The following is a 16746-nucleotide window of genomic DNA, read 5'->3' as shown; positions in this document are numbered from 1 at the left end:
TATTGTTAGCAGTGGCAGAAGAGCTGCTGCTTCTGTTTCTGCTGATAAATATTTCTACTGCCAAAGCAGCACCTGCAGTGCCAGCATTCAGAGGGTGCTGCAGACACCCACCCAGCCTGGCTCCCCTCCTCTCGGTGCTCTGTTCTGGACTGGGCTCCAGAGCAGCAGCATTTCCTTCTGGAGGCTGTGCATGCCTCAGCAGCCATTCTTGGGCATGATTCTTTCCAAGCTGTCAGCAGAGAGAAGCAAAGGAATCACTTCCCAACCTCTGATCTCCCAAGTATCCTTAATGGGCATGCATCCAGACGTTTTCATTAATGTAAGTAGCAGCTAACTAAACTGGCTAATAAGTTGTCTCTGTTTTTCACTCATTTTCAATCAACATAACTAATCAACATGCCAGAGAATGCAAAATACTGTACAAGCCCTTGAGAGGAGAAGCATTTTTAATCATCATGATTGTTCATCTGTTGATAAAAAAAGTGTCTTAAAATTAATAAAATGATAGCTTGTGATGCTGAATCTTTAATAGCATATGGAAAGCGCATTCAATATAGAACGGAAAAGGGCATTGTGGGATATGCTCTGAATCACAAATGTACTGATGTGAAAATTCGGAGGGCTCATGGCACAGTGATGGACAGTTAAATATCTAATGTAGTTAGAATGGAAATATGACCTGGGGGTGAAAATTTAAACTGAGTTGAAAATACATATAAGTAGGTGACAGTAATAAAGAGAAATAACACAGCTAATAATACTTGGCATTTGTATCATTTTGCATTTAGCAAGCACTTTATAAATCTGCATGAATAAAGACAAACCAGGTAATAATAAAATTAACATTATAATTCACAATTTATATATGTAACAGCTGACACACAGAGAAATTAAAACCAATATTGCCAAAAGACACCTGCTTTCATTCTGATGCCTGTCTATCCTTCACTGAAAAGTCAAGGTTCCCAGACTTTGAGAAAGCTTATTAATTTTAGGTGCCTTAATTCTCAAAAAGTATAATTGCCCATATGTATACAGCAAGGCTTAGCACAATTGCTAATGGAAACCATAATGATTACACCATATTAAGCTTCTTGGGCTCAATTTGTCTAAGTCAGTCAGCATAGACATCCTTTACAGCTAAGGAATTTTCATTAGTACTGCCAATGGAGTCTAAGGTATGATTCATCACATCTTAAAGTGACTGCTTTAAACAAGCCAGATGAATTACACCTTAAAAATGCATGTTTCTCTGCATTTATCATAAAGAGAACCTGCCTTGAGCAGAGCATCTGTGAAGGCTGCGGTCCCAGTTCCGGGACACTGAAAAAGCTCAGTGTTAATGGGCTGCTTTTATGACATTCTGCCCTGGATACAAAGCCAGTAGCAGGTAAATCCTATGCACACAGAGATGTTTCTCTTCTCTAAAATCGATTCTGATAATAAATTCCTTCTACCTGTTGGATAGTATAGTAAGTATTTGACAAAATTTCTAGGAAATTATACATGCTTCCATGACATATACATATTTATATAGCTGTTCAGCACAGTAATTTACTGCTGGCATTCTCGAAATTATGCAGCTGAAAATCTGACCTGTATTTTGTTTATTTGGTCAAATTTCTTTTTTAGCCAGAGAAAAGATGAGTGTCATTTTCAATATTTGTGTTCAGTGGAGGCATTTTCTCTCACAAGTGTTGAAAACCCTGCTGTATATACAAAGGCCATCTAGAAATTAATTTCATGACTATTTCAGAGCGAGCCTCACGAACTCAGGTTATCTTTATAATTATGATTAATTATCCTGTCAGCTGAGATGAAAGACATTAATAAAACCACAATTTTGGAAGTACTTACAGAGAAGTTCATCTGTTGCTTCAAATCTTTTTCTGCTGGAAGTATTTGCTCCTGGTAAAGGGACGAACCGCTTTTTGCCTAGGGTATTTAATATCCACCTAAGATTCTTTGAAAAACTAAGAGTCTCTAAATACCAGTAAAAAAGGTTCCTGTAAAGCAAGTAAATGGCTGAGAAGTGGTTTTGAAGACCCAAATGTGCATATCTCTGTAATTGTACTGCTTCCTGAAAATCATATTTTCCAGTTCAAGACATATCTAAAAAGAAGTATTACGATCAAATATTGCTAGAGAAAAAACATTTTATTTTATTGTCTGTAAAGTCAATAGCTCTAATAATCAGTAAATGAGTGCAGTGGCAAACAGCCCAGGTTGGATGGGTGTCTGCACAATCACGTGTGTGTTTATCCTGCACACCGTGCTCCGTGTGTTGACATGTACACTGTGGTCAAGCACCACAGCAGCCTGGCAGGATCCAAAGTTGTTCCTTGTCCTCACTGCTGGCCACTGTTTGTGTATGTTTGGCAGCCTGAGAGGGAAAGAATGACCTTGTCATGGGTTATGTTGCTTTTCCCAACAATTCAATATATTAGCTATTGAATTTTGTATTGATACTGGGTGCTGAGCAAAGGTGGCAAAGGATATGGCAACAGGATGGTATTATTTGTTCATGGCAAAGAAAATTTGAAAAATTCCTTTTGAAAGGAAGTTTAATGAAGGAATTAAAACCTTATGAGTGTGAGTTTAATATAAATGAGAGAAGAAGCAGATAAAGAGATTTGCAATTCTCAGATGAATGGGTATGGTTCTGACATATTATTTACAGTGGTTAAGCATTTTATCTCTCATGCAAGAAGAAAAGCTAAAGTAGCCAGGAGGTGGTAAATAGTAAAAAATACTTCTGATTAAAAGCAGATGCTATAATTTGTGACTTCAATACTTCAAAACCAGAGAAAGGAAAATAAAGTAAAATGAAGTAACGACAAAAGCTTCTGTACCAGCACCCTGTTCAGGTCTCAGTCTTCAATAATTAACTCAGATTTTATTCTGGATTCTCCACTGAATTCAGTGAAGAATATGTTCTTGTTTGAGGTGCTAGCATGTAGCTTCAGAAACCTTCAGGATTTTATCTATTTGATCACAGATTAATTATTCCCTCAAACTATTCCAAGAAAATGGTCAAAAGGTCATAGAAATCATTGGAAGAGTAATGAATGCATTTCAAAAATCTTTGCATCAGTCCCTAAAAGGCAGAAAGGTTGGAGGAATTTTTTTAACAATATTTCAGTCAACAAAAATGCTTATATAGTTTCTGTTAGCAGTCCAGGAATTTTTGGCACTCAGTGAGAGGTGCGCTGGAGAAAAATCCATAGTCTTATGCGTAGCATGTTCTCTTGGAAATAAATGATCCCAAATTCCCCATCGCTAGAAGAAATGTCTAACAAATGACTGCATGAAAAAGAAAGGGAAGCTTTTCTTGGTTGTTCTTGAAGCACGAGAGTCATGGTATAAAGTAATCTGCTGGACTATGTCCAGTGGTGTTTCTCAAATGAGAAAATGAATACCTGTAGGATTTGGACATAAAATTGTTAGGTGTTTTGGGAAGACTGCTTACCCAAGAATTGATGCATTTTAAATTCTGGAATTAAGTTTATAAGTTTTGTCTTTATGTGTATGTTTTTGTAATTTTTCTTTTGTTTTTTTTTTTTTTTTTCTTTGTGATTTTATATTAAAAATGAATATGAAGCAGTTGTAGTAATAGAAACAATGTTACTTTTAGATTGGGTGTAGCATAGCAGGAATTTACTATTACTCTAACTTGCCTTTTTATTATTTTGGCAAAAATAACCACAGCCAGTAGGTGTATAATTTTAACATCACTCTCCAACTCCTTCCTTTTGTCTTCACTCAATTGTATTGTAGTAATGCCCCTGCAGAAAGGAAAACAAAGACTGGGTTTATGCTACCAAACTTTATACATTCTGCTTCAGTGATTTAAATTAGGACCTTGAATATCTTGGACTTTCATAAGGTAGATGAAAACAGACATTCATCAACAGAAGGCTATTTAGCTTCTCTGCCACCAGAATTGCCTTTCTCTCCTGGTCTAGGACAGTGATAAAGATTAATTGGTACTCGTGATGAGTTGGTCTTCTATCAAGAACTTGCCTTACACCAACAATAATTAACTGTAATGCTTCAGAAATTGCCACCAGACTCCAAAACTTGTGTTATTCTTTTAATGGAAAGAACCTTGAAAGACTTGACTGCAAGCCTAATTAAAGGTATCAGAATCTCAATTTTGGTTTGTACTGAGGATTTAGAGGTTGGGTCGTGTCCAGAACCTAGCCACCACTTTTCAAAGAATGCATATAAAACTGGAATTCTGCATTCTTTGGTGCACATGGTGGCAAATGAGATAGAGAGAAACACAATCCTTTTTAAGGAGCAGATGAGTCAACCAGCCAATATGTATGTTTTCACAGGCTTTAATGATTGCTGTCTCAGACATTGTTATGGTCGTAAATAAGATATTTTATACTACAAGAATAAGAAATAATAAAAAACTATACATCTAAGTTTGATACGAAAATGAAATGTAAACATTTGAGGGAAAAATCTTAGGACAGCCAAAGAAAATATTTGAAGTGTAGCAGTGGTCAGAAATTAAATCCTGTGTAATGTAACATAATAGAAACAAATATAAAAGTGCTAAAACATTAAATAAATTAACTTTAGATTTTCAGCTTGAACATGTCTCTAGACACCTGAACTCAGTATATATACAGCAGGAACCAAATTGAATCAAAGACAAGGAACAAATTAAATCTATAGAGAAAAATTTATATCAAAAGAAATTGAAAATTGGGGGCTATTTAAAATTATTAAGGGTAAGTAATGGATGAAGAGCTTAGACGAAATAATGAATGAGCTATAAACAGTAAAGCAGATGTTCCACTACAATTTGTCCCATAATACAAGAAGGAGGAATAATCAATAAAAATTTGAAATGGCATATTGTGCACTGCTCAGCAAAAGTGACTCTGGAAAACAGCCACGTAGCTTGTAAATGTAAAAATTTCAATATGTTCTTGCTATTCAAAAATTTTAAGAGATGCACAGAACTCACACTTCTGGCATAGATATATTTAAAAATGGAATAAATCTACACAAGATAATATAGATCACTATATTTTAGTATGTAAAAGATTATGGACAGATCAGTTCTCCTCATGGGGTTTATTATACCTTGTTCTAAGTAGCCTAATGTTGGGCAGCTTCTAAAGAAAAATACAAAATGATATGGGCTGCTGGCTAGGCAGATATTAGGAATCTTTAAATCCCTTTTTGTATTTCACTTTGTAATTCTGACCTTGTGAATAAAGAGCTCCATCCTTCTGACATTCAACAAAATGATATCTGGTATAGTAAGTCTTCCAATTTATAGGACAGATATATTCTAGTAGCATATGCTGCTAGAGACAGAGCCAGCAGTGACATCTAATCACTGTGAGAAAGCTCGTTCTGACTTTGCTGCCAACAATTTAGGTTAGATAACAGACGTGCATTGACTTGATAGCAGGTGGATAAAAGGGTATAAACTGTGTTTTGTGCCTTCTGTCTGTATTACTTATAGATTAGCTGATTTGGGGGATTCAAGAGAGATTGTGTCACACGAATTTAGTTTCTGTGAGAGTTGAGTACTTGTGAAAGATGGCAGATTGGTAGTGTTCAATTTGAAATTCTTGATTTAACTACAAGACAGATATGTAGAGATGGTCACATGTTTGTCAAGCTTTTTAATGTGAAAATGAAGGGCTAACCAAAGCTCACAAAAGATTGTCTCCAAAATTATTAGTGTCTAGTTTCTTATTTTTATTATGTGGTTCTCAAGCATTGCTGCTCATGAGACAAAACCAGACAATCTGTATTTAACTTTTTCATTTACTGGTTGGGGAACTCCTGAAACAGTAATTGCTCAAAGGATGAGACCAATTGCAGTGAGGAGATAAAAAGAGATACATTTTCTGAAAGGTTCTTGCTGTCCATAACTCTGTTTCTGTTTTGAAAAGCACTTTGAAACAGAATTTATTGTCACACTACTTGAAAGCACTGTGATTTATAAATCACAATTGTTGTTTGAGTTATGGCCGTGTAATAAAGACCATAACAAAGGAAATATCCCAGACTAGCATTATCAGAAGGAAGACCAAAAAATGAAAATGCAGTTAATTCCATTAATTCTCTGGCCTTCTTGTTGACAAGTACAGAGAACCTAACAACATTACTGTTGGTTCATGCCATTAAAAGACTTCTCAAGGGTGGATTGAGTCCAACAAATCTTCCAGAGCAACAGTTATCACATGACAAAATCTTTCATCATGGTATAATCCAGTGCAAATCTGAAGCAGCAACTTAATAAACTATTCTGTGTTTGCAATTTGTTATTGAGTTTAAAAAAGGGTAAAATTCAGATGATTTACAGAAATGTTGTTAAGAAGGCAAAGTTAAACAATTCTGTAAATTTTATGAAGTCTTCAACAGAACCTCTGGGATGCAGATTTTTTTTTTTTTTTCTGAGTGGAGAAGGACTTAGAAATGTCAGACAAAAGGACCGAGCATGGGAATGAGAGAAGTAAGTCTAGAAGGTCCAAAGCTGACAGCTTCAGCTATGTCACAATTACAGATGGCCTGGCAGCTTGGGGTGAACAGAAACAAAAGAGGCTCTTTAATGACCCTCTGCAGGGCCACAGCTCTGGCTGTGCCTGGTTCCCACCTGACAGTCAGGTGCCTGCAATGACTTTCTTCTTGCTTCTCTTGCCATTTAGCATTCACACTCCCATATATCCATTTGTTTTCTCCTCACTTTTGAAGAGCCTGCACACATGTGGAAAGTGAACCAATGCTGTATGGCAAAAAATGTATTACGGTATTGCTGTTTTTTAATATAAAAGGCCAAAAATTAGAAGATATCCACCTCTTTTAGGACTTAACACAATTCCTATGGTAATAAGAGAACAACTTCCACATCACTTCCTTCATAGACTGGGGTGAACAATGTGCTTAATCTGGCAGAACTTCACATAAACAAGATAAGCCTTCATCACACAGTTTCTCAGCTGAAAGAATACCATGCAGACTATGACAACAAACTAGAATTTAGCACTCCCTGGGGAAAGTAAAGAATAAATTCCAAGTATTTTTTTCCTGTGTATATTTTATGAATACCAATTTTAAAATGACAGCTGTAAAAGAAGAAATATTCTTTTGCTATGAACCATGCAGGAGACAGCTTCCACTAGATCACAACTTTATGTTGTCATTTATATCATTATTAAATTACATTCCTAAGGAATTGCCTTTATTTTATAAGTTGCATGAACATGGGATACTTGCTTTATGTCTGGACTTTTTCAATCTTGTCAGGTGAAACTACTATTATTTCAGTTATTGCTATCCTAACTCATATATTCAATGATTTCTTGAATGTAGTACTTTAAAGGAAATGAGATGATACAGGTTTTTTAAACTGATATTTAAGTCATAAGTGACAGTCTTTTTTTTCTGATTAAAGCAACAAGAATAATTAGAGGCAAACTAATTGGTTAAAAATAGATATCCGTTCAGAACCATCAAAAAAGGCATCTAAAAATAAATGCTTGAGAAAACAAAGAGCTTAAGAGACCAAAAGTTTTACACTCTGCCTTTAAATCTTTAGTAGTAATCAATGAAGCACTGAAATCTTACAATACTATTTCTGTCAGTACCTAACACTTCATTTCTATTTGTCATTTCTACATATAACAGGACTGACAGAATTACTTTAGGAAATTCAGCCAAATGTACTGAAATACATTTTATATCTTTTTATTAAGCTCAATTTTTTGTTGCTTAAAATTTTAGCTATTGAAAACTAAGGATCAAATTGATGTAAGGAAAATGCACACTACAAAATATGCCATGAGAGGAAACAACCACAGTCAATACACCTGAGCGTGTGTCTGATGTTCTAAAATATCCACCTGGGGCATTACATGGGCACCTCTATAAACCTATGGACAAATTCCAGTAGGTTTTATTTGGAACAGGGTTTCATCATTTGTCTTATCTTTAGCTCTGTCTGGACAATATTTTTTCAGGGAAGATAATGCATTCCTGTGGAACTAGGTTCAAACTGGTGTAACTGGGCTGTGTTCAGTGTCATTGCATGCAGGATGGGTTGACAGATGTATCCTGAAATAGATGCAGCACTTGCAGCTTTCAAATATTAGTGTTACTAATAAATAGGGGACTACATACTTTATTTATTAAACTTTTTAAAATCTAAACATCAGCTGTAGGAAAAGAAAGATTTATCTACCAATAAAAACCCAAAGATTACATTTACCAAATCCCCATTCTTTATTGTAATGAAATTTGTCTTTCAGCTTTTAAAATGCATTTATAGAGCCAGAAATGTATTCTGGTCCACTGTCTTTGAGATGAATAACCACATTATTACTTGCCTGTCAAATCTAAGTACGGTTGTTAATAACACACAGACAGCTACTAAAAATTCAAAACATGGGAGGCTTCCTTTGGAGAAAATTGCAGTTTTAACCTCTGATTTCCCTTCTGAATCAATTACTTACTTTCATATGCACCTTGCAATACCTGATTTCCAATCAGAAGTGAAAAATGGTTGAAAGGATTCAAAGATTTTTCAAACATGCCTATGGAAATACACTGCCAGAATTTTAAAATTCCACAATCCTTAATCTATAGAATATCTGTCATCTGCACATTATCCAGTAAGCATATAGAAGGCTTACTTGATGGAAATTATTTAAAGGTATTTTTAAATTTTTTGCACTTTTATTTTCTATGTAATATATATTTGTACTTAGAAAACTGGACATCTAAACTGGGATTTTTTCCTGATGTCATATTCTAACAGTTTTACTTTACTACTTTTCATTAAATTAAGGAAAAGAAAAATGCTCCATACTTATGATAGATACAAGGAAGAGCCACCTAACCTAAACATAACAATATAGATGCAATGGCAGATCTTCAGCCAGCTCTCCACAGATGACTGAGAAGTGATCTCACAACTGCAATGCTGCTAATATCATTCTGTAGAGCAGGTAAAGACAGCCCAAGCATCTACAAAGGGCTGCAGGGCTTGCCGAAGAGGTTAAAAAGTAGTATTACAGGTTCTTTGTAATTTGTCAAGCCTGAGTTAAAAATATTTCAGTCGTATTTTTCTGATGGCAACACCAAAAGATTTATAAAAAATATATTTTTTTTTCAGTAAGACAAGAACATTGCTAGTAGGATACCTTTCCAACCTTATTCAGCAATACGGTAGTCCCAGCCCATATTCACATTCATTCAATTTAGCATCACATGTTAAATCAACCAAACAAATATCTCACATTTGAGGTGTTTCATCCTTATATTTAAAAAAATTGTCCCAAGAGGTTCTGCTCATTATTAAAAATTTCACTGCTATGGTCCTCATGTGTCTGCCTCCTCAACTATGCATTTGCCAGCTCTGGAAAACCTAATCACACTGCACTGCCAACTCTCTTTTCAAGAAAGTCAACAGATAATTATGCAATCTGTTCATGCAGTGCAAATGACTTGGCATTCTGGGAGCCTACCACTGCGACACGAAATAATCCCTACTTTGTGGGGATGTGAGCACCTTACACAAATTCAAATTCTGTGCTCTTCTAATGCCATCATATGAGGCAGCAGAGGCAACATGCAAATATTTTTAAAATTACAGACTTGGCTTTGTGGTTGGATTATTACTTTTGACAGCTCTTTCAGATATTACACTTGGTAAAGCCCAGTGTACATCTGCATGACATGCTGCAATTCAAACAAAAGCATCTGCCTTCTGTGGTGTCTTATGCCTCCAAAAAGACTGCTGCATGAAAGGTCTACAGCTCTCTCCCCGAGCCCCATCAGCTTCCCTCATTACTGTCAAATTACCTTAAAGTATATAAAGCTATTTATTTTTCCACTAAGGCTGTTGCACAGTAGCTTTAAAAGAAAAAAAAAAGTTACTCTTATGATACAATGTATGTGTTCTTAGTTGAATAGCTCTCTTTCAATTATTTAATTTCATATATATGTACATGACCTGCTACATTCTACAAGTTCCAGAGGAACACAGGGGCAATGTCTTTGGCTGATCAAAGATGTTTTATGAAATGATTGACAGTTACAAGTGGGCAGACAGTTACAAACACAGTAAAACATAGAGCAGTTGCTTTGTCAGTTGTCTTTAGCTAAATAAAATACCCCTCCACAGATATCCAACTGTTGGAGTATCTTTTCAACTACTCATATAAAGAAAGAATTTATTGTCCTTGTATGCTTGGTGATCTATGCTTGCATACATATGATTTATATTTCACGTGTTCACACACTTCTTCTTAAACATGAAGGAATTACATTCCTTAACATTTTAACTTGCAGGTAATAAAGTCGGAAGAAATATTAAACCATCAAGGGACATAGAAAAATTGTGGTGTAAGAGAATCTTAACTTCATGTAAGATTAATTTGATTAAATGTAATTTTCTATAGCCACCTTGTCATGATGACTCATCATTCTCCCATAATTAATTTACAGTAATAAAATCAAGATAAGACTAGGCTATGAGGAGCAGAAGTATATTTCCTTCTTCTAAGAAGAGCAGTTATAGAAAATCTTCTGAACATAAGCAAGATGCGCCATCCTCCCCAAAAAAATGATTACTTGGAAGTATAAAATGGGGAAAATACAGAAGAGGATTAGGCATTGTCCTTTGGAGTATAAAAAGATTCTCCATAATTTTTTCAGCAGCAAAAATATGGCAATACAAATAATATGCTGTAAGTACAGTGGAAAAGAATGCGAATAACCTTGAGTCAGCCTTGTAAAATGCTGCCAAAGGCCTATCAACACCTTCTTATTAGAGCTGTAGCAATAACTCTCGAGAGACTTAAGCCCCTCTAAATTTGTGAGCTCACTGAAATCACCAATAAGATCCCCACTGATGAGGGACCATGAAACTGTACCACTGGGCAGCTCATTCATCAGACACTTTCAAAGTGCTCAAGGCAGAAAAGCTAAAGGAGCTGATGAAAACAGATGCTATACCAAAGATTGCTGTATTAAAGCATCCTAAAACCAAAATGGGATTCCTTTTGGCAGGGGACCACAGAGAGGTACAGAGAATAGCAGATGAGTACTGGGGGTGAGCAGGTGAATAGATGATTTGGCTAAACCCAGGAAGAGCTTAAATTTGCTTTCTTTTGATCTTGATGTAAATATACTGTATAGGAAAGATAGTAGAGAAAATACCAGAAAATAAATTTCTTCTTATTATTTAAGAAGTGTTATGTTCTAGCTAATGTTGATTATGTCCAGAATCAGTCTGTGTTTAAAAAAAAAAACATTTAAATTGCTGGGAAAAAAAACCAAAGCAAACCACCAACAATAACAAACTAATGAAAATTACATTCAAATTTCATTATAATCTGGCTAATATTTTTTATTAAAACATTGATTTTTTGGCAATATTTTTGTCTCTAGTGCAAAATTAATTATGACTGAAATATATTTTTGTCACTTCTCTAATCAGTGGAGATGAATATGAAATTCTAAGGCTCAGTTTGTGCCATCTTAAAAGAAACAAATAAAACAGTTCAGCCAAACCCTTTACATACTCATTTCTTCCCATTAGTTGTAAAGATCCTGATAGTGACCAACTTAGATGTAAATGCCTGCATGATGGATGTCTAAAGGTAGGCAAGGGATCATCTCATCTGTCAGGACAGGCATAAAAATTCCTTTCCTCTTCATCAGAACAAGCACTGCAAAGTCAGAATTTACATCTCCTCTGCAGCAACTTAAGAAATTGTTGCTCTCTGATTTTTTTAATGCACATTTAGAATAACATAAGGGGGATTAACGTTTTCAATAGATTGATGTTTTAAACAGAACATTTTTATTCACAGTACCACTGTTAGTAATGCTGCTTAAATCTTTCGCTGTCATTATAGTTAAGCCCACCGAGCTCAACATGGTCTGAATTAGAAGAGTAACTATAATCCTCTGCTGTGGATTGATCAACAGGGAAGGTATCTTCTCTCTGGTCCCTCTGGGCAAAATTTGCCTTCAGAACTTGCTTTGTGTGATGAATGCTCTTAGAAGACATCTCTCCACTTAGCTACCCTTCCCGTTAACCATGGTTCAATGAGAAATCTGGGCATATCTTTCACAAAGGAGAGGGAAAGAAAAAACTCTCCATCTGTCTGCGTGTTGTTGCCATCCCTGGCATTTTTTGTCCATTCATAACCAAGTTTAAAAAACTTATTTTCTCAAATACTAGAAGTTCTTACTCATTTTATATGAATGAATGCCTGGTTCTAACGGTAGCTCTAATCAGCATTTCCTTGAAGGAAGAGGCTTTGTAATCCAGTAATTTGCTTGTTTCAGGAGGGAGCAGCCATCTGGCCAGTAAGACACATGTATGTTTGGACAGTCAGCACATGTGCAGCTGTAAATCTGCTGCAGCATATGCTGCTGCTTGTCCAGCCAAAGCACGTGGAAGACACAGGAGGAGAGAAGGTAGCAAGGAGTATGTGAAAAACTCCTGCAAGAATTGCCAAGAGGGTTTAAAAAAGGTAAAAACAAGTCTTCATCATTTTTGTTGCTGATGAAAAGAGCCATATAAGCTTTCACATATGTACCCTTCATGGTTCCACAAGTGAAGCTTTAACCCTTTCCAGGAATGTTGCAGGTCCTCCCTACTCTGCTTATTTTTAATCTCTTCCGTTTCTGCTCTTCTGAAGAAAAGAATGTTAAGATTTGTGAGTAGGAATTTGGAAGCTTACTCGTGACAAAAAGGAGGAAGTATGTATTAGCATTATCATGAAAACATTACAGAGAAGCATATGCAGAATCCAGCTGATACCACACTTCCTCACAGAGGGCAGTGCACTTGGATAGTCTAAGTGCTTAAAATGCATGAAGTGACTATATGAAATATTTGAAAACAGATTATATTTTATCTCCAGGCACATGGTGAAGGTTGCTTCAGAGAGTTGCTTAAAAAAGAATAAGTTTGAAGACCAATGTCTTTAATCTTTTTTTTTTTTTTAATAAGCTGTTTTAGACAAAACTGATATTCAGAGGGTGAAAGGGAAGACTTTCTGCATTGCTAAGAAATGAGCCACAATCCTGTATATTCAATAGGAAGGCAAGCTTGTCAGGCTGTCAAAGAAGCACCAGACTGTTCATGCAGCCAGTTTGCCTTCTTGTAAGCTGCTTAACTACCTTCTCTGCTGTGCTGTACATTGGAGATTAATGGTAGGCACAGGAAACTGAAAGGGAAGATTTACCAATGAACAGAAATACTGAATGAAATGCCCCATAAACAAAATTATTGTCTCTAAATCTTCAAATTCCTGGAAAGCCTATACCAATGCCAAGGAGAAAAGGAATCAAAGTGAGCAGCCAAGAAAGTAATTGCATTCTTTCATAAACTATTTCTCAATCAACAGAAATTTTTGTATGTGTTAAGTTAAAAAGGAAAACATTTTTTTTAATTGAGGAAAACAGTACAGAGATTTAAAAACTACTTTCATTTTTTTTCCTTTTACTTTTCTTGAAGAAAAGCAACTTTATATTTCCACAAGATAAAAAGTGTTGCCCTGAAAATTTTAGTAACCTAAATTAAATAATTCAAGTTACACCATGCCAAAAGCTTAGTTTAGCTAAGGACCCATATCCTTTTAGGTAGAGCCCAAAATCTTAGTTCTTAAGCTTCTGTATGTCTCTGCAGTCTCCTGAAAAGCTGAAGCCAGATATATGAAAATGTTCAGGAAAATAACTCCCACCTTCTTTGTCAAATCTTTCTTGGATCTGAACTAAATTTCCACAAGTGAAGTTCCTGAGCATTTGTTTGTCTATGTGTGGAATTATCCTCTTCTATGCACTACTGCACACTTTGGTTTCTTTTTAATTCATAAGTCCTATCCTTCACTGATCTTGACTGGAAATCATTGTCTTGGTGTGCTTTCTTTACACCAAGAAAAGCACAGTGAAAGGAGAGGGAAACATCTCTTACTTCTTCATGTGTTGGTAATCAGCATGTTCAATTAGGAAAAGGGGAATCAAATCCTTCCTTTGAGCAAATTTTAAGTGAAAAATCCAATTCTTTAGATCATTCTGCAATTTGGCTTCCTCATTCCAGTGGACATCATTCCATTTTATATGTAAAAAATTATATATTTCAGAATTGCCTGAGATATGATATTTAGAAAGTTCAGTTAAGAGGTTAGGTAATTGCAGTAGAAAATCCATTAAATGCAGTAGAAAGCATTGAACATGGTGTTATTTAATCCTGGATGTTGCAACCCTTGAAAGAAGACGATAAGAACGACTGGAGCAAAGAGGACAAGACCAGGCCTGACAAAGTGTCTTAGGACATTGGAGTGAGCACTAACACTCTCTGCAACATCCACAGAGCACACTGCATCACTGTCTAGAGGGAGCAGGTGGAGACAGCAATCCTGAGGAGATCCTGCATACAGAAACATTATGAAGTGCACGGTAATATTGTCTTACTGGTGATATATAAATATATTTTATGGTTCCTTTCTCCTGTTGCTCTAAAGCATGACCTAACACATGTTAAGGGCTGACAATGTATTCTTTAGTCACTTGCTGCTCATAGAAATTGACTTGTGATAGAATATTTAGTGCAGTAATCAATGTAGTTTAACCAAAGTTGAGTCAGCACAGGGGTTTGTGCTGGAACAGCTCTGCCAGTTCTTCTTCCAGAGCCTCCCTGTCTGCAGCAGAACAAAGGTGCTTCAGCCTTCATCAGAGCAACACCTCAGACCCCTGAACCTGCAAGAAGCAGGGTGTCAGAAACACCTGTTTCTGCTGTTGTCCTCCAAACCTTATGCAGCTTTTCCCTGATCAGCAGGCCAGTTGGACTTCTGCTGATCCTTCACATTAAGTGGCATCTCAAGACCACGCTCTGTGTATGGAGCTCAGGTATTTTGTTGGAAGCCACAGTGCATAACAAGTGCCAAATTACCTTTTCATTTGAGTCTTTGAGGTTTCTGTTATGACTGAGTGACCCGTGTCTCATCTAGAACCTGCAAAAGCAGAGATGAATTAATAGATTTCACCTTTATATTTCTTAGTATTATTTGGCTTCCAGCTGATTTAAAGCAAGGTAGCTGAAGAGTGTACAGGGCGCACTGCAAAAATGGCCCTACACTGCAAAAAACATTTCCAACACACATGAGATTTTATCCAGAAAACGAAAAAACCTCATTTTCTTATAAATACACATTTCTTTTTGTACTTGAGGAATTTTATGTTGAATGAAATTTGTTGTACAGCAATAGGAAGTACAAACACTTTAAAGGTGTCAGACACAGGATTGCACTCAATTGCTGGACACCCTTGGTGCTGGTCCTCTGCTTCACTGGAGAACAATCATGAGGCTACTTATTAGATTAAAGCTTGGGTAAATATTTGTGTAAGGGTGGACTGTTAAGAAATGAAATGTAAATTGTTCTATATCAAAAACCATTATTTATCTGTTTACTTTTTTATTTTCCAGTGTGGGATAGGTTTCCCTGAATATGTCTGAGAAAAACTTGCGAAATATTTGATGAAACCTTATCAATAGTGGGTTCCACCAAGTACATTATTTCCTACACAAGAGAAATAGTAGGTGAAACAATATTGAAGGTCTCATGTTAATATGAATTATTTGCAAGATGAAAGGCTATGACTAAGACACCCTGAAGGAATTCTCTCGTTTTCATCATAGAGAAGCATTGCTGAGAAGTGTGCCAAATGATGTCACCCTTCCAAATGTACAGCAAATATATCCTACACTTGTTTGTCTCTAGAATGTGCTAACAAGAGGAATAAGCTTAATTGCTCCTCACTAATACTACAATCTTTTTTTTCTAAATCCAACAACATGTGCAACTCGAGCCTAACAGAGATATTTTAAAAAATATTAAAAAATAAAGAAAAAAAAGAAAAAAATAAACAGGTTTTTTTCTTTGAATGTTGCAATACTCTGGTCTAGGGTTTCTCTTACTGATTGTGTCCCTGATTTCTGAGGCTTCTTTGTTCTCTATGTATTTAGGGAATGGATCTACTTACATGGATTTCTGGCAAAATCAATGGCGAGCACAGGAATGTAACAGCCAGAGTTGTTCAGCTTGGAGAAGATACTATTTCAGGAAGACCTTCTAACACCTTCCAGGACTTAAAGTGGTCCTGGAAGATGATAAGACTGGATAAGGCTTTTTACAAGGGCATGTAATAAAAGACAAGGGAGAATAGCTTTAAACTAAAAGAGGGTAGATTTATATTAGATATTAGGAATTCACTTTGAAGGTGGTGAGGCACTGGAAGAGTTCAAGGCTTTGGATGGGGCTTTGAGCAACCTGGTCTAGCGGAAGTTGTCCCTTCCCATGACAGGGGTGTTGGAACTAGATGATATTTAAGGATCCTTTCAACCCAGACTCTTCTGTGATTCTATGAACATTATTAACTTTTCAGTCTGGGTATCAGTTTCCAGCCGAGTGCTGCAGGTAAATTATCAGAAGTGAAGAGCAGGACAGACACCTCACAGGCATCAGAAATGAACACTGAAGGTATGTGCGTGAGGAAATCCAAGCCTGTCCTCTCCTTTCCTGGTGGCCCTGTCAGAGCAACAGCTCAGGAGCCAGCTCTGGCCTTAGTAGCTTCTCACATGGCAGCCGCTCATACCCTTTATTCCTCTCTCATCTGTCTCATTTTGCTGATATTTGTGAAATGTTGGTTTCAAGTGACACAAACCATTGATGTGCCCTCAGTTTCTACATTACT

General features: G+C 36.2%; 1 long non-coding RNA gene across 1 annotated transcript in view; it reads left to right on the top strand.

Moving 5' to 3' along the window:
- Window positions 1–223: 223 nt before the first annotated feature.
- The window catches only part of LOC110477337 (uncharacterized), a 347738-nt gene continuing 331215 nt past the window's right edge, over window positions 224–16746 (top strand). The window contains exon 1 of the long non-coding RNA XR_004147743.2: window positions 224–319. This is a non-coding gene — a long non-coding RNA (uncharacterized LOC110477337). The remainder of the gene's footprint in view (window positions 320–16746) is intronic.

The sequence above is a fragment of the Lonchura striata genome, chromosome 1 (genome assembly GCF_046129695.1).
Source record: "Lonchura striata isolate bLonStr1 chromosome 1, bLonStr1.mat, whole genome shotgun sequence".
NCBI lineage: Eukaryota > Metazoa > Chordata > Aves > Passeriformes > Estrildidae > Lonchura > Lonchura striata.
The sequence above is the reverse complement of the archived record's forward strand: the minus strand, read 5'-3'. Positions and strand labels throughout refer to the sequence as shown.